The sequence below is a fragment of the Hyperolius riggenbachi genome, chromosome 4, assembly GCF_040937935.1.
Source record: "Hyperolius riggenbachi isolate aHypRig1 chromosome 4, aHypRig1.pri, whole genome shotgun sequence".
Classification (NCBI taxonomy): Eukaryota; Metazoa; Chordata; class Amphibia; order Anura; family Hyperoliidae; genus Hyperolius; species Hyperolius riggenbachi.
This window is the reverse complement of record NC_090649.1, coordinates 413776474-413795933: the sequence shown is the minus strand read 5'-3', so window position 1 is coordinate 413795933 and position 19460 is coordinate 413776474. Positions and strand designations below refer to the sequence as shown.

Below are 19460 nucleotides of genomic sequence, written 5' to 3'. Positions count from 1 at the left end.
AATCTAAACCTGTCAGCCTGGCTTCTGAGAAGTCCCCTCTAAGGATAAAGGGAGTTTAAGAGAGGGTCATCAGTACCTTGTTAGACTGTAGGAAGAAGGGACAAGGAAAATATACTTAAGATATTGGAAAACCTTCAATATGTGGCAGGAAGAGTCAGGGTTCAAGGGTGAATAAGTACCGACTGTTTTAGGGTTTCTACAGGATGGTGTAGCAAAGAATATGTCATTAGTACCTTAAAGGTACAGGTAGTGGGAATATCTACCTTTCGGGAGGTAGGGTTAGCAAAGGACCCCCTTATCATCCAATATTTTAAATCAGTAGAAAGGAAACCTATGGTAAATAGGAAAGTTGGGATGTATCCTTAGTTTTGAAGGTATTGAAAATAGAGCCCTTGAACCCATATCATAAATTCCCTTCAGACTCCTAACAATGAAGATTGTATTTCTCATAGCTATTACCTCGGCTAGACGGGTGAATAAGTTAGAGGCCCTATGTTGCGACGAACCTTTTTGTATAATATTTAAGGATCTATTACCGTTATTTGAAGAAGAGCCGGGGTTAGATGTCAGAAGATATCTTATATGCTACTTAGAGAGGGTAGCGGAGTTTAGGAGTTCTAGAGCCTTGCTAGTCAACACTTCAGGTGCTACAAGAGGCGGAAAGATGTCAAAAGGATCTATAGCTAAATGGGTAAAACTATGCATAGAAGTATAGGATTACAGGAAATACTGTGTTAAATACAGTTGGAGCCCATTCAGCCAGAGCAGCAGCCACTTCATGGGCTTACAGAGCGAGTGCTACGCCAGAAGAAATCTGCAGAGTGGCTACAGGTTTAAGTCTAAGCACCTTCTCTAGACACTACAGAATGAACCTGATGTCTGCAAGGCAGCAATCATTTAGAAGGAAAATCCTGCAGGCAGTCAGCCCACCCAAAATTGGTAAGATTCTTGCTCATCTTCTCGTGGTGGACCTGTCCTGGAGGTTAATGGAAAAACCAATGTTAGTTACCTGGTAACATCCTTTTTAGTAACCTCCAGGACAGGTCCGTAACCCACCCGAGTAAAGGATTTATATGTGTATATAAGTACAAGAAAGGTATATGTATATGCAGTATGAATATTAAAACCCCTTTGTTTTTAGGAACAGTACTTGGAATTGACTGAGGATCAAGGGGTTGGACAAAGATTTATAGAGTACTCTATCTGGACGTTTCCTGTTCCTGGGAGGAGCCTGTCGTTCTCGTGGTGGACCTGTCCTGGAGGTTACTAAAAAGGATGTTACCAGGTAACTAACATTGGTTTCTGACCCACAACAAATGCAATCATTCTCAAATAAGTGATATGTGGCCCATAGTAGGATCATTAGGATTTGCTTGGCATCAACTTAGGAAGAGCAGTTAACTAGAGGTTGGGATGCAGTGGAACGTTTTAACATCTGTCTTTCCGTATGGGATGTCAAAAAGCTGAACGCAATGCCTGTAACTTTAAGTGGAAGATATGATACATGCATACCTTTCAGATATCCATGTGCTAAATATAACCTTAAACCGCTCAGCCATTTTGCTAGTACTTATAATTAAGGGGGAAAATAGAAAAAAAAAACACTGTACTTATTACAAGAGGGATAGAAAAGTCAGTGGTTTAACCTGCCTAGCGTTCTGGACGAGCCCAGCTAGCTGAAAATGTTTCCGACGAGCTCAGCTCGTCGTGCAGTGCCAGCACTCACCGCTGCGGTTTGCGCCTCCAGGCTGCTCAGCGGGCTGCTGCGGCTCCCTTCGTCTCCCTCCCGGGCTCCCTGTTCCCATCCCTCCGGGCTGATCGGCTGGGCAGGCAAGATGACGCTGCCCAGCCACTTCCTTTGCCCTGTGTCACTTCCTCTGACGTCGATCAGGCGCCTCTCAGTGGCCGTCGCATACATTGCATAATTGGATTACATCAGTACACAAAACTGATGTAAATCCAATCATGCCAAAGTAATTCAAATTTATTTAGTAAACACACAATAAAAGGGCAGACCCGTTACTGATCTTCCTCTTTCAGAGTCCCCAGTGTCCATTAGCTTAGTCTGCTTGTCAGCTCTGCTCTTGCGATTTCTGCCTTTCCAGCCTTTGCTACATACATATTGCAGTTAGATTAGTCTTTTTCAAGACGCTGTGGTCCCTGTGTGTTTGCATTTTCTGGATTTTCTTTTTTTTTTATCCTTTTGCTGACCTTTGATCCCGTATCCTGCTTTGGGGTCATGGCTTCGTCTTCACAGAGGCGTTTGTGTGACCAGGAGCTGCTGGATGTCCTGGAGGGAAGAGACAGGAGGCGCTCGTTGAGGAGTCTACGGACTGCGAGGTTCCCGGTGACCTGTCTTCGGAGTCGGAGAGCAGTGATTGTAAAACCGAGGAACCAGTGAGTCGCACGCACTTGGTGTGAGCTGGAGAGCCCCACTCGCGCTCCGCCCCACCTTTCACAGGGGCACCTGGGCAGAAGATCGCAAGCGACCACACTCCGCTGTCCTACCTGGAGCCATTTCTTACCGATGAGGTCATCCGGAAGGTGTAGAAGACCAATCGGTATGCAGCGCAGCAGCAGGAGGGTGCTTCTCTACCCAGGTTCTCTCTGAGCCGGAAGTGGGAACCTGTCACCTGTGATGATATCTGGGTGTTCCTGGGCCTCATCCTCCAGGGAGGAGCCGGTAAGCCGCTGTAGAAGTGGTACTGGACCACGAACAAGATCCTCAGTACCCCTTTCTTTGGATCCGTTATGACCGAGCCCCTCTTCACCCTCATCATGAAGTACCTTCACTTCAGCAACAATGATGGACCCACCCCGCCCCCAAGCTGGAGAAAATTTGGGAGATCCATCAGCTTATTGTTGCTAAATTTCAAGGCTGTGTATGTTCTGGAGAGAGACATCACCGTGGACGAGAGCCTCATGGCATACACGGGGAGACTGAGCTGCGTGCAATTTATTGCATGCAAAAAGGCACACTTTGGGGTGAAGTCCTTTATGCTGTGTGAGGCCAAGACTGGCTACATATGGAACTCTGATATACACAGGTAGTTTGCACCTCAGTACAGGGAGTTTGGGCGTGCTACCTCCTCTGTACTAACACTTATTGAGCCTTTGCTGGATCAGGGGTACTGCCTTACGACAGACAATTTTTATAGCTCCCCTGAACTATTTGACCACCTGACCAGCACAAGACAGATGCATATGGTACGGTGAGGGCTAACCGTCGCCATATGCCACCGACCTTTACTGCCAGGAAGCTGAAGGGGGAGGTTGTTGCCTGGCAGAAGGGCAAAATGATGGCTCTGAGGTGGAGGGACAAGCAGGATGTGTGCATTCTCAGCACTGTGCACAATGCAGAGACTGCCCGCACCACTACCAGGAGTCGACAGGAGGTTGAGAAGCCCAAAGCCATCTTGGATTATAACAAAACGATGGGGAGTGTGGACAGGGCTGATGGAGCAACGTCTTTTTATCTGGCTGTCCGCAAACAGCAGTGGAAATACTACAAGAAAATTTTCCGCCACCTGCTGGAACAGTGTTTATGGAACCCTTATGTGCTATACAAAGAAAGGAAAAAAAAAAAAAAAAGTGCGACAGTCCTGTACCCCACCACGACTATCTGGAAGCTTACAGAAGCCATCTGTGTGAAACACTCCCCACCGGAGTCAGCAGCTAAACCGGAGCACAGGGCGTCTTACGTCGTGAACCCGGCACAACTTTCTGGATGCCACTTTCCTGAACATTTGCCACCGACTGCACTGAAACAAGCCCCTAACAAGGAGGTGCGTGGTCTGCTGCAATAAAAATGGCAAAGACGGCAAAAAAATGTGAAAGGAGACCCGTGTCTCTTGCCCGGACTGTGATGTAGCACTTTGTGCAATACCATGCTTCAAAGTGTATCATACAAAGGAGGTGTTTTAGGAGTATCTCAGGCTCAGGCACGGGATTACTGCTCAAAGCTGCAGCTTTCCATCCCAAGCCTGAGGCCTGGAACCCACTAGAAAGCGGTATCGCAATAGTTAGCAAATTGTGCAGGGCTGTGGAGTCAGTACAAAAATCTTCAGACTCCTCAGTTTATGAAACCACGACTCCAACTCCGGGTACCCAAAATGGCTCAGACTCCTTAGTCTAATACTTAACCTCCTTGGCGGTAACCCCGAACGTAGTTCGGGGTAAGCCGCCGGAGGGTGCCGCTCAGGCCCTGCTGGGCCGATTTGTTTAATTTTTTTTTTTGCTGGACGCAGCTAGCACTTTGCTAGCTGCGCCAGCACCCCGATCGCCGCCGCCGCGCGCCCGATCGCCGCTATCCGGTGCGGCGCGCGGCCCCCCCCCCCAGACCCCGTGCGCTGCCTGGCCAATCAGTGCCAGGCAGCGCCGAGGGGTGGCCCGGGACTCCCAATGACGTCCCGACGTCAGTGACGTCATCCCGCCCGTCGCCATGGCGACGGGGGAAGCCCTCCAGGAAATCCCGTTCAGATCGAAGAGGGCGGGGGGATGCCGCTGAGCAGCGGCTATCATGTAGCAAGCCCTGGGCTCGCTACATGATATAGAAAAAAAAAATTAAAAAAAAAACTGCTGCGCTCCCTCCTGGCAGATTTTTTTATACCGCCAGGAGGGTTAACAGGGCTGTGGATTTTGTACAAAAATCAGACGACTCCGACTCCTCAGTTTATGAAATCAACGACTCCGACTCCAACTCTGAGTACCCAAAATTGCCCTGACTCCACAGCCCTGAAATTGCGATAGCGTTTTGCAGTAATTTTGGGAGCGATTTCCCTGCTCCTATACAATTCATTAGAGTGGAAACACTCCCAAAATTCTGCATGTCCTGAAATTTCCTTAATCACAATCGCTCTAGTGGAATCTGTCCCATCAATTTACATTGGCAGAACGTTTAGGGAAATAGCTAGCGACTGAAAGCGCTCCCCAAATGCTCAAAAAAATGCTCTAGTGGGTTCCAGGCATGACTCGGGATTACCACTAAGGAGGTTCATTGAACTCTCTCTGAACTCACAAGCAGGGCTGCGGAGCCGGAGTCATGGAGTCAAAGTAATTTTGGGTGCCTGGAGTCAGAGTCGTAAAAAAAAATACTCCGACTCCTAATGAATTTAAACGGTAATTAAAATAAAAAATATGATAAAATGTTCTATTTCTCAGATAGTAGTCATCATAAATAATTTATATATACAGTAATAGCTGTGCTTAGTCCACAAAAATGAAATAAACCAATCAAAAATTAGTTACTTGTGCTGCTTCAATAAAGCAGTCCCTGTATTTTTAAAGTCAGATATACATATCTTATTGTGACTGCATATATGTGTACACAGAAATCTCATATATACTAAACAACATCTATGCTGTAAGAATAAAGCCTGATGTGTAGCTGTGTCACTAATAGAGATGGTCAATGAGATGAAAATAAGTCTGCGTTGATGCTGACTTATGCACTCTCTTTGCTCATGAAATCAAATCATTTGATTTGTTAAAATTTGGTTTGGCGACTACAAATTAAAGGGTACCCGAGACGGATGAAAAGAAAAAGGTTATACATACCAGGGGCTTCCTCCAGCCCCCTTCAGGCTAATCAGTCCCTCGCTGTCCTCCTCCACCACCTGGATTTTCTGCTACGAGTCCCAGTAATTCAGCCAGTCAGCGCAGTCCGCTCCTACAGCCAGGAACATTCTGCACCTGCGCAATAGTGCTGTGCAGGTGTAGTACACTCCTGGCTGCGGAATGTGTGCATGCGCACTACGCCCGACTGGCTGAAGTACTGGGACACATAGCAGAAGATCCAGGTGGCGGAGGAGGACAGTGAGGGACTGATTAGCCTGAAGGAAGCCCCAGGTATGTATAAAAAAACCTTTAATTTCATCTGTCTCAGGTTTACTTTGTTACACAGTAGTACTATACTCTACATATGCACTCCCCACAGAGCTGCAGGGAACATTCAACACAGAGGTGTTTATTACCCATAAACCTAGTTCATATTGTACATGAAGAATGCGTAATAGAGGAAGAATCTCTTTATTCCCCAGCAGAGTACCTGCACATCACTCTTACATGTATTCACAGTCACATTGCCTAGGGCCTGATAAATGTTCTTTTGTTCCGGTCTGTACCTTTTACAAGTACTCTTACCAAGGGCTAGTTTTAGGCTGCTTCCACACAGGGACGTTACAGGCGCACGTTAGTGCAGCCTGCAACGCTCCCCCATCGCACAGCAATGCAACACAAGTGGGCTGTTCACACTGCCCACGTTGCGTTACATGTAACGCTGCACGTTGTAGTGAAAGTGCAGCATGCTGTGCGTTCTAGCGGCTTTAGCCGCGTTAGACTGTTTGCACAGGCTCAGTTGGGGGCGGAGAGGAGGCGGGGAGATGCCGCTACAGTAGCCACGCACATGGCTACTTAATATGCACTGCCAGCCCGATTGGCCGGCGGGACCACGTGATGCGGAGTGTCTCGCTCCGCATCACGTGGTGGCGCCGGCCAATCAGCGCCACCCTGGGAGACCTTATGGGATAGAGCCGCCTAACGCGGCTCACTCTACCATCCTCTCCCGCACCACCATGCGTTGCGTTAGGGGCACGTTATGCGACCATAACGTCCCCTAAAACGCAACGCCCTGGTGTGAAACCAGCCTTAAACAAGATTGTAATATGTAAATTAGAGGAGTCGGAGTCGTGGATTCGGAGGAATCCTAAACTGAGGAGTCGTCTGAGTGGGTGGACCGACTCCACCGCCCTGCTCACAAGCCACATGAACAGGCTCTACCTATAAGCTGTCATGTTTAGTTGAATTATTCTTCAAAACACATCTATACAAAAACAGGCACCCGGATTACCTAGCAAGCAATAGAATCAGCAACAACCTGGCACTTACGAGGCAGTTACAATCGTAAACATTGAGGGCTCGATTCCAGTTGTGCGGTGCAAATTTGTTCTGGAAAACATGAAAACGAATTTGCATGCGGATGCAAATTTTATAGCGAATTCACATACATTTTCGGTTTTTTGCAACTATGCGAATGTATCCTTGTCAGTGCCTGTGTGCTTTCACAAAAAAGCCCACAGGCAAAAACGTACGCAAATTCGCATAGCGAGAACGCAGGCAAATTTCCTATTACATTGTATGCGATTCACACACCGCAAGGAGGTGTGCGAATTCTAATGGCTCCGCTATGCAGATTTTTCCTGCACAGAAAAACGCTCCGTTTTCCTGACAAGTGGAAACAGGCTAATTAAGTTGTATTGGTTGTGCGAATCTGTATTCAGTAAACATGCAGATTCCCGATATTGGAAACGGGCCCCCAGCTATGTATAGGATTAGTAAACATTGAGCCATGCTAATCTAAAAAAAGGTACCTATACACTTATACAAATTCCCGCCGATATAAAGCAGATTCAATTACTAATCAGTTGGATACGTTTTAGATTAGCATGGCTCAACGTTTACTAATCCTATACATATCTGGGGGCCCGTTTCCACTATTGGAAATCTGGATGCGTTTTCTGCATACAGATTCACACAACCAATACAACTTAATTAGCCTGTTTCCACTTGTCAGGAAAACAGAGTGTTTTTCTGTGCAGGAAAAATCTGCATAGCGGAGCCATCAGAATTCGCACACCTCCTTACGGTGTGTGCTGTGAAAGAGTTACGCAAATGTTGACCGATTTCCACCCGAAATCGATTCAGTCGATCTGTCCATGCGGGAAATTTAGCTTGATCGCCGGCAGGTTAGGAGCACGTCGTTAGAAGCGGTTGATACGGCGGCGACTGATGCAGCATAGCGGCAGCAATACATCACCTGTTCGCCGACGCGAGTCCCTGACATACATGGTGTCACATTTTATGTCATATGACATACATGGTTACAGATTGCCAGATCACTACCCTGTATTAGCCACATGGCTACTTTTTTTTCCTGTTCTTACAAAAAGGATAGGTGTTTTGACACACTTACGTTTACTTTGCAAACCTTGCGTTTAGACTTAATTTTTGCAGTGCATTTAGGCAAGCTACAAGCTGTCAGCACTAGTTATTTTCCAGGTGAATGGTACGGTTTGCACCACCTCATACACTGTATTTTCACAAAAGACACCTCTCCTGGTTGATAATTCCATTTTGTATAGCGCTTTTCTCCTGGCAGACTAAAAGCGATTGCAAGAAGGCAGTATTATTACCGTAAGTATTTATATAGCAATGACATCTTATGCAGCGCTGTACAGAGTCTACATTGTCTTGTCACTTACCTGTACCTCAGAAGGGCTCAATCTAATCCCTACCATAGTCTTTTGTCTATGTATGTGTATGTATCATGTAGTGCAAGTATAGTCTAGGGCCGATTTTTAGGGGGAAGCCAATTGACTTATTAAACCGGGGTGCCGGGAGGAAACCCACACAGATACAGGAAAAACATACAAGCTCCTTTGCAGATGTTGACCTGGCTGGGATTCGAACCGGGGACCCAGCGTTGCAAAAGCACTAATCACTACGCCACCGTGCTGCCCAGTAGTAGTGTTAGGGAGTCTCGCCTAAGAACTCTTTATTGAATAAGTGCTGGCATACTGAACAGGACGATTTGAACCAAGGTCTCCTACGTCAGAGCCCTTAACCATTACAATCTGCCACACATTCACAGGGCAATCTAATGCTGGGCATCCACAGTGAGATACTAGTCATCAGTCGAGCCGCTGATGGCTCGATTGATAATTTCCGACGTGTCCGATCACCGCGGCGGATCGGTTCTGCGCTTGATCCCCGCGGGCAGACAATAGAAAAAAAAAAAAAGCTGATAAGCAACCGCGGGGACGAGCGGGAATCGATCCATGCGCGGGATCGAGCTGCTGGCTCGATTCCGGCGCATTATCTCACCGTGTATGTCCTGCATAATACCCCAAATACCTTGGCATTTCACTCTGTACTGGAGTACGGTTTTGGGTGCAACTTTCATGCAGTAGTGGTCTGGGTTTTGTCTTTAAAGTTTTAGCAATGGAGTCCTTTCAAAGCTCCTCAACAAGCTCCTCCTGTCTCTCCATTATAGCAAAACCGCTGCAAAAATAGTCCATGCATTGCTTGAGCGGAAAGTGGACGGATCACCCTAATATGAACTAGCGCATAGGATAGCATGATGAAAGCACTTTCAGGGCGTTTTTGAAAAATTGCAGGCGCTTAAGAGACTCTGAAGTCGCCCTAAAATGAGGTTTTTATTTTAAAAACCTCATTACCATTATTCTCCCTCTTAAAAACGCCACAGAACCGCAGCTGAAAACCCCCTCAATCACCCCAAACTCAAGACGTACAATCGCGGGCTCCTTCCCCATAGAGGCAGCGCAGCTCTGCCTCTATGCGCGTCAATAAGCTAGGATCGCCGCCTCTCCCCCCGCCCCTCTCAGTCTTTCTTCACCGAGAGGGGCGGAGATACGTGCTGATTGATGCGCATAGAGGCGGCAGCAAAATCCACGACCAAGAAAGTCGTGGATTTTGCTTGCCGTGTACTCCTTGAGTTTGGGGTGATCGAGGGTGTTTTCATCTGCGTTTTAAGAGACAATGTTAATGAGGGTTTTAAAATAAAAACCTAATTTTAGGTAGACTTCAGAGTCTTTAAAAAAATCCCAACACACCTCCAGTGTGAACAAGCCCTTAAACAATGCAGTTTGCCTGGCTGTCCTGCTGAGCTTCTAATACTTTTAGCCATAGAGCCTGAACAAGCTTGCCAAAATCAGGTGCTAGGAAGCCACCAGGAATTGCTGCAGCGCTTTAAAGGAAAACTGCAATGTAAAAAAATAAAAATAAATAAAAGCACAGGGGCCGTCAACTTGCAAGATGGCGGTAAAGAACCTGAGCCGCGGCGGGTGCCCAGAGGATTGTTAAAAGAAGGTGTGGGCACAGGGAGGCTGGCAGAAGCCAGGGGTCTCCTAAGGCGCTCAATAACAACCACCACAACTGATAAGTGTGTGTACGGCAACCTCCGACCCCTAGCAGACCTACTCATCTGAACGGCCAACTTCTTTGAAGACACTGCTTCCCCACGACATCACGTTGCTCCGCCCCCCCGCATAGCAACAGCATGCATTAATAAACTTCACAGCTGAAACATATCTGCAGTGGCGGGTTCACCGGTCGCCCAAGGGGATTCGGTTCAGATCCCCAATGGGCGACATACATCATAGGTGTGCACACACCTTAAAGGAAACCGAAAAGACACGGACAAATAAAAAAGTATACATACCTAGGGCTTACACCAGCTCCATATGCACGAGTGAGTCCTTCGCCATCCTCCCGTAATCTGCCGTTCAGCCCTGGTAACCGGCTCAGTCGCCTCAATCTGGGTCTTCTGCGCATGCGGGGACCTCCCGCGCATGCACAGAAGACCCAGACTGGACCTGACAGCCGGTTACTGGGGCTGATCGCAGCTGAACGGCAGACCACGGGATGACAGCGAGGGAGAGGGATTCATACAGTGGAGGAAATAATTATTTCACCCCTCACTGATTTTGTAAGTTTGTCCAATGACAAAGAAATGAAAAGTCTCAGAACAGTATCATTTCAATGGTAGGTTTATTTTAACAGTGGCAGATAGCACATCAAAAAGGAAAAATCGAAAAAATAACCTTAAATAAAAGATAGCAACTGATTTGCATTTCATTGAGGGAAATAAGTTTTTGAACCCTCTAACAATAAAAGACTTAATACTTAGTGGAAAAACCCTTGTTTGCAAGCACAGAGGTCAAACGTTTCTTGTAATTGATGACCAAGTTTGCACACATTTTAGGAGGAATGTTGGTCCACTCCTCTTTGCAGATCATCTCTAAATCCCTAAGGTTTCGAGGCTGTCTGTGCAACTCTGAGCTTGAGCTCCCTCCATAGGTTTCCTATTGGATTAAAGGGGAACTGAAGTAAGAGGTATACGGAGGCTGCCATATTTATTTCCTTTTAAGCAATACCAGTTGCCTGGCAGCCCTGCTGATCCTCTGCCTCTAATACGATTAGCCAAAGCCCCTGAACAAGCATGCAGCAGATCTTGTCAGATATGACAAGACTAGCTGCATGCTTGTTTCTGGTGTTATTCATATACTACTGCAGAGAAATAGACCAGCAGGGCTGCCAGGCAACTGGTATTGATTAAAAGGAAATAAATATGGCAGCCTCCGTATACCTCTTACTTCAGTTCCCCTTTAAGGTCCGGAGACTGACTAGGCCACTCCATGACCTTAATGTGCTTCTTCTTGAGCCACTCCTTTGTTGCCTTTGCTGTATGTTTTGGGTCATTGTGGTGCTGGAACACCCATCCACGACCCATTTTCAGTTTCCTGGCAGAGGGAAGGAGGTTGTCGTTCAGGTTTTCACGATACATGGCTCCGTCCATTTTCCCGTTAATGCGATTAAGTTGTCCTGTGCCCTTAGCAGAAAAACACCCCCAAAGCAAAATGTTTCCACCCCCATGCTTGACGGTGAGGACGGTGTTTTGGGGGTCATAGGCAGCATTTTTCTTCCTCCAAACACAGCGAGTTGAGTTAATGCCAAAGAGCTTTATTTTGGTCTCATCAGACCACAGCACCTTCTCCCAGTCACTCACAGAATCATTCAGGTGTTCATTGGCAAACTTCAGACGGGCCTGCACATGTGCCTTCTTGAGCAGGGGGGCCTTGCGAGCCCTGCAGGATTTTAATCCATTGCGGTGTAATGTATTTCCAATGGTTTTCTTGGTGACTGTGGTCCCTGCTAATTTGAGGTCATTCACTAACTCCTCCCGTGTAGTTCTAGGATGCTTTTTCACCTTTCTCAGAACCATTGACACCCCACGAGGTAAGATCTTGCGTGGAGCCCCAGAGCGAGGTCTATTGATGGTCATTTTGTGCTCCTTCCATTTTTGAACAATCGCACCAACAGTTGTCACCTTCTCTCCAAGCTTCTTGCTAATGGTTTAGGTTGTAGCCCATTCCAGCCTTGTGCAGGTCTACAATTTTGTCTCTGACATCCTTGGACAGCTCTTTGGTCTTTCCCATGTTGGAGTGTTTGGAGTCTGATTGATTGATTCTGTGGACAGGTGTCTTTTATACAGGTGACTAGTTAACCTCCTTGGCGGTAACCCCGTGTGTGACACGGGGTAAGCCGCCGGAGGGTGCCGCTCAAGCCCTGCTGGGCCGATTTACTTAATTTTTTTTTTGCTGGACGCAGCTAGCACTTTGCTAGCTGCGCCAGCACCCCGATCGCCGCCGCGCGCCCGATCGTCGCTATCCGGTGCGGCGCGCGCCCCCCCCCCCCAGACCCCGAGCGCTGCCTGGCCAATCAGTGCCAGGCAGCGCCGAGGGGTGGATCGGGTCTCCCAATGACGTCCCGACGTCGCTGACGTCAGTGACGTCATCCCGCCCCGTCGCCATGGTGACGGGGGAAGCCCTCCAGGAAATCCCGTTCTTTGAACGGGATTTCCTGATCGCCTATCGCCGGAGGCGATCGGCGGGGCTGGGGGGATGCCGCTGAGCAGCGGCTATCATGTAGCGAGCCCTCGGCTCGCTACATGATAAAAAAAAAAAAAAAATTTTAAAAAACTGTTGCGCTTCCCCCTGGCGGTATTTTTCATACCGCCAAGGGGGTTAAGACAGGTGTCCTTAATGAGGGTGACTAATTGAGTACAAGTGTCTAACCACTCTGTGGGAGCCAGAACGCTTAATGGTTGGTAGGGGTTCAAAAACTTATTTCCCTCAATGAAATGCAAATCAGTTGCTATCTTTTATTTAAGGTTATTTTTTCGATTTTCCTTTTGATGTGCTATCTGCCACTGTTAAAATAAACCTACCATTGAAATGATACTGTTCTGAGACTTTTCATTTCTTTGTCATTGGACAAACTTACAAAATCAGTGAGGGGGTCAAATAATTATTTCCTCCACTGTATGTGCTTATGGGGCTGGAGGAAGCCCCGGCAAGTATAGATTCTTTATACGGTTTGACCTCTGGTACACTAACATCTCTAGGAGCCTTAAAACTCTCGAGAGATGTGTGTATATTGCTCCTTCACCACAACGTTGTTCGTAGCATCGAACGCGATGCTAATGAGCAACACTTACTAAAAAGGAGTGTATGCACCTACACTAGTTTAGAGGCCATGTAAGTCAAGATAACAGGGACTGAACTCAGGTTCAAGAGAGCACCATGTGACAGCATTAACACTGTGGTAAGGTCTTACACCGTCCACCTATATCAGTGTACCTTCAGGGTCATTTTATTACACCTGGATTAAAAGGGAATTTTTACATCTTGAGTTGTAACTTCAGTCACACAAAGGATGCAGTGTACCTCCTATTAAAAACTGCCTTCATCATACCCTGAAATAGTTATCCTTCAATATTCTTGCATGTTTCACCATTCTTAAAGAGAACCCGAGTCGAGTTTTTTTTTTAAATCTTAAGAGGACACAGAGGCATGTTCTGTCCACAATCACATGCCTCTGTGTGTCTCTATTGCTGTTGCTAATCCCCGCCTAGTCCGATGGAGGAAGCCCCAGGTATGTATAAAAAAACTTTACTTTTCATCCGTCTCAGGTACCCTTTAATTTGTAGTCACCAAACCAAATTTTAATAACATATCAAATTATTTGATTTCAGTGCATACATTTGCATAAATCAGCATCAGTGCAGAATTATTTCCATCTCATTGACCATCTCTATTAGTGACACAGCTACACATCAGGCTTTATTCTTACAGCATAGATGTTATTTAGTATATATAAGAGATTCCTGTGTACACATCATATATACAATCACAATCAGATATGTATATCTGACCTTAAAAATACGGGGACTGCTTTATTGAAGCAGCACAAGTAACTAATTTTGATTGGTTTATTTCATTTTTGTGGACTAAGCACAGCTATTACTGTATATATACATTATTTTTAATGACTATTATCTGAGAAATAGAACATTTTATCATATTTTCTATTTTAATTACAGTTACAAATTCATTAGGAGTCGGAGTCGGTGCATTTTTTCCCGACTCCAGGCACCCAAAATTGCCCGACTCCACGACTCCGACTCCACAGCCCTGGTCGCTAGCCTGATTTTTACCCAGCAACCTTTTTACAGCTTTGCCTCCCCCATAGCATAGCTCCCCGCCGCTTTGTCACAATAGCCATCTCCAGGCGGAAGCTAAGCCGCAAACCCAGGTACCCAAGTACTCGTGGTTTATGGCTTAGCTTCTGATTGGAAGCAGCTAGTGAGGCGGAAAGCAGCGGGGGGAGCTAAGCTATGGAGGTTGCCAGGTAAACCGTCTAGCAACATGCTGATTGTCGCTAGCCTGTTGATATCTTCAGGGGGCACAGCAGGGGGAGTGTTGTCTTGTTGGGGACTAGCGGCAGCGATAAAGAGACACACAGAAGCATGTGATCTTGCACAGAACACTCTTCTCTGTGCTCTAAAGATTTAAAAAAAAAAAAAAAAAACACCTCGGGTTCTCTTTAATCTAAGATCAGGGGAAACAGGTACTCGCACTACATAAGATAAATTATTGTCTCTGGTGACAAAGCCTAGTTTGGAGCTCCCCATACATGGGGACAGTTTTCCAACAATTATCTCAAATTGAATTTACTTGTGAGCTACTGTCCCCAACATTACAGGTAGTCCCCGACTTATGAACGACCTGCCGATACAAACATCATGGATTCTGTGTTTCCACGGGAAAAAAGTAAAAAAAAAAAAAAAATTCTAATTGGACTTTGAGAAAATAAATTTTAAAAAATTCAAAGAAAAAATGGCATTTAAAAACTTTTATAAGTAGGTACAAAGGGCAGAAATGACACAGAGGGGGACACTGAAGGCACAATGTTCCTATCTAGTTCATTAACCGGGGACTACCTGTATTGACTGATCACCTTTTAATTGATTTAGAACTTAAACTGGTGTGCTGCGTAATATGTTGGTGCTTTTATAAATACAATAAATAAACTGGTGTTAAAGGTAACAGGCTAAAAAAAACAAAAAAAAAACACTATCAGCTTAGCTCACCTGGGGATTTCTCCAACCCCTTGCAGCCTACTGTCCCACGCTGATCGCTCTGCTCTCCGCCGCCGTCCTGGGCTCCTCGCACACTGTTCAGGACAACCTTTACAGCGCCTGCGTGAAGTACCGCTGTCAATCATGGCCATGATGTCCGCGGCATACTGCGCAGGCAGCGATTCACGCAGGCGCAGTAAGGACGACCTTGAGGTCGGCCTGAACAGCATGCAGGGATCCCGGGACAGAGGCGGAGAGCAGAGCGATCAGCGTGGGATAGTCGGCTGCAAGGGGCTGGAGAAAGCCCCAGGTGAGTAAAGCTAATTTTACATTTTTTAGCCTGATGTTTCCTTTAAGGCGCAGTGGTAAAGGTGATAAGCAGGTGGAGCAGCAGAGGACTGAAAACTGCATAAAGGCTGAGACCTACTATGGATACTTTGCAGAATCGCAAAGCACCCACGATTTGCTAAACCTCAGAACTGCTGTGATTTCCAGGTGCAATCATGTTTTGGCTACTGTAGCCACCGACGCGACTGCTCACAAAATGCTGGACCACCCCCATAAGGAGCCACTGGTATAGTGCTTTGCTGATCCCCAGCGATTGGCGAGCTATGCCAAAGCGCTCCTAGTGGGTCTCCACCCCAACACTGGTTTATTAAAAGAGCCTGAAGGGAGAGCAGTATGGAGGAGGCCATCTTCATTTCCTTATAAACAATGCCTGTCATGCTGAGCATTTTGCTTTAGTTGTTTTCAGTCACACACTAGCATACTGTGCTATGAACCTCCCTTGTTGGGAAGTTCTTTGGAGAGGAAAAAAAAAAAGTTTGATGGGTGCTCAGTGCACTTTAATGGGAATCTGAAGTGAGAGGGATGTGGAGATCATATTAATTTATTTTTGAACACAAATTGTCTGGCAGTCCTGATACCCTGCCTCTTAAATACATTTAGCCATAGACCCTGAACAAGCATGAAAATTAGATGCATTTGACAAAACTGACAGGATTAGCCATTTGCTTGTTTCAGGTGTGTGACTCAGACAATACTGCAGCCAAAGATCAGCGGAACAGCCAGGCAACTGGTATGGTTTAAAGAGAAACTCCAACCAAGAATTGAACTTTATCCCAATCAGTAGCTGATACCCCCTTTTACATGAGAAATATAATGCTTTTCACAAACAGACCATCAGGGGGCGCTGTGTGACTGATTTTGTGCTGAAACCCCTCCCACAAGAAACTCTGAGTACCGCGGTACTCTGGGCAAACTGCCACAATGTAACAATGTTCACAGACAGGAAATGGCTGTTTACAGCTGTCTCTAACAGCCAGAACAGCTAGCAGCAGCTACATCTCAGGTACACTTTAAAGGGGAATAAATACGGCAGCTTCCATATACCTCTCGCCTCAGGCTCCCTTTAACTGACATTGGTTATTAGAGAATGAATATGGCAGCATGTATTCCTCTTGCTTAGAAGTCTTAATTTGTGAGTAAACTAAAACAAAAAACAGTAACCAATCAGGAGATGCAAAAGCATTTTCTGCAGTCCACATGCGGGTCCCATGGGATTGTATTGAGCCTCACCGCAACGGGAAGTACAAGCAGTTTTATCGCTGCACCGTGCGGCAGCAATGCGGTCAGTGGAAACGGGCCCTGAGAGAAGCACCCAATCTAAATTCCTACCATATGTATGGGCAGATCGACCACCAGAGGGATCTGTTGCTAGCCCATACATCACAGACAGATTTCAGATAGATCCTAGCCTAGAGCATGGGTATCAAACTCACATACAAAGTGAAGCGGGCTGAAATTGAACAATGGGACCAAGTGGCAGGCCAGCATCAATGGTGTGTGGCCACCTCCCTCCCTTATAAAAGTTGCCTGGTATCGAATGGCTCCCCTATACAATTCCCTGGAGTCTATTGCTTTCTCCCTCTCTCCACAAAAACGGCTTGTAAATTATTTTGATTGTATTTATAAAATCACTGGACAATAAGTAGGGATACATACAATGTTAAAGTGGACCTGAACTCTAGCACAGGCCAGAAGGAAAACATAGAAATGCATCCTGTATGTATTTAGAGAGTTTAGCCTGTCTTTCCCCTTATTTGTGTTTAATCACAAGTTGTAATTTGATCTCTCTCCTTTGTCACCTAACTGCCACAGCAGATAAGCTCATTTGAAAGCACAGGATGTTAATGTCTGCTTCTATAAATCAGGAAGTAGAAACAGTGGAGATTTATTGGATGTCAGCTGCAAGAAATGTTTCTTGTTTAACCTATTTTGGTTCCTGGACGTAGAAACTACGTCCAGGAACCATGCGCGCTCCCGCGGCCGATCATGCACGCGCGCGCCCCGCAATCAGTGAATCGGGCTATGGTGCCCGATCACTGATTCCTCTCCCCCGCTGAAAAAGCGACAGCTTCTCTAGGAAGCTGTGCCTTTTCTGGCTGTTAATAAAAAAAAAAAAAAATGTAAATATTTACCTAAGGGTCTAAACTTTTTAAATATCAATGTAAGGCCTCGTTCAGACTATACGCGCTGCCGTGCGCATTTTGGCAGCACGTATAGTGTGCGACACGCAAAAACGGTAGAAGGGCATAGACAGCCCTTCTACCGTTCCCATCATATGCGCTGCGTGGCAGCGCGATTGCGCTATCGCGTGCTGCACGCATTTTTGGGAATCGCAGCGCAGATCCCATTCATTGTAATGAATGGGATCTGCAGCGCAGCGCATAGGAGCGCAGATGGCGTGCGATCGGACGCGTTGCGTTCTAATCGCACAGCCATCTGCGCTAAATGATGTGAACGAGGCCTAAAGATGATATATTTCTAGATTTTTTTATTTTAACCACTTTACCCCCACGCATACGAATTTGTCCCTTACTCCATCCTTTAAGCCCCAGGGACGGAGAAATCCGTACTTTCTGCGCTCCCGCCGCTGCCCGCGCGCACTCCCGCCGGGAAACACGCCGCCCGCCGCTCAATGAACAGGAAAATCCATTCCCGTTCATTGATCTAAGCCCCGCAATGATCCGCTGCTGCTCCGCTGAGCAGCGCGATCATCGTGGAAAAAAAAAAAACTCTCAGCCTCCTAGTACTTCCTGCAAGGGTCCGGAAGGACGCTTGCAGGTTGTATTAAACAAAAAGTTACTGTTGCCATCTTGTGGCCAAATAGTAAATTACACCCTAAAGAACTTTTTACATAGAAATAAATTAGTGTTACACAAAAAATTAACTCCTTACCTCCCACACTCCCCAATTTTTTTTTTTTGTAATTAAAAAAAATTAAAAAAATTAAAAAAAAAATAAATACATAAATAGTTACCTTAGGGACTGAACTTTTTATATATTTATGTCAAGAGGGTATAACACTTACTTTATAAACTATGGGCTTGTAATTAGGGATGGACGCAAAACTGAAAAAAATGCACCTTTATTTCCAATTAAAATATTGGCGCCAAACATTGTGATAGGGACATAAATTAAACGGTTTTATAACCGGGACAAATGGGCAAATACATTTAATGGGTTTTAATTACAGTAGCATGCATTATTTAAAAACTATAAAGGCCGAAAACTGAAAAATAATTAATTTTTTCCCACATTTTTTCCTATTTTCCCATTAAAGAGACTCCGTAACAAAAATTGCATCCTGTTTTTTATCATCCTACAAGTTCCAAAAGCTATTATAATGTGTTCTGGCTTACTGCAGCACTTTGTACTATCACAGTCTCTGTAATAAATCAACTTATCTCACTCTTGTCAGACTTGTCAGGCCTGTGTCTGGAAGGCTGCCAAGTTCTTCAGTGTTGTGGTTCTGCTATGAACTCCCCCTTCCAGGCCCCTCTATGCACACTGCCTGTGTATTATTTAGGATTAGAGCAGCTTCTCTCTTATCTTTTACAAGCTGGATAAATCGTTCTCTGAGCTGGCTGGGCTTTCACATACTGAAGAATTACAAACAGGCAGAGCTGTCTGCACTCTGCAGGAAGAAACAGCCTGACACTTCAGTGGAAGAGAGCTGCAGGGGGAAAGAAACACAAATGATCTCTTGAGATTCAAAAGGAAGGCTGTATACAGCCTGCTTGTGTATGGATGCATTTTCTATGTGTGGACATACTGTACATCAACCTATTTCCTGTTTTGGTGGCCATTTTGTTTGTTTATAAACAAACTTTTTAAAACTGTTTTTAACCACTTTTAATGCGGCGGGGAGCGGCGAAATTGTGACAGAGGGTTATAGGAGATGTCCCCTAACGCACTGGTATTTTTACTTTTGTGCGATATTAACAATACAGATTCTCTTTAAGGCCTCGTTCACATCATTTAGCGCAGATGGATGTGCGATCAGAACGCAACGCGTACGATCCAGGGCTGTGGAGTCGGTCCAAAAATCCACCGACTCCGACTCCTCAGTTTAGGATTCCACCGACTCCGACTCCTCTAATTTGCATATTACAATTTT

At 45.9% G+C, this 19460-nt stretch overlaps 1 protein-coding gene across 1 annotated transcript in view; it reads right to left on the bottom strand.

The window, feature by feature from the left end:
* The window catches only part of XPO1 (exportin 1), a 101648-nt gene that overhangs the window by 73950 nt on the left and 8238 nt on the right, over positions 1-19460 (bottom strand). The window lies entirely within an intron of this gene.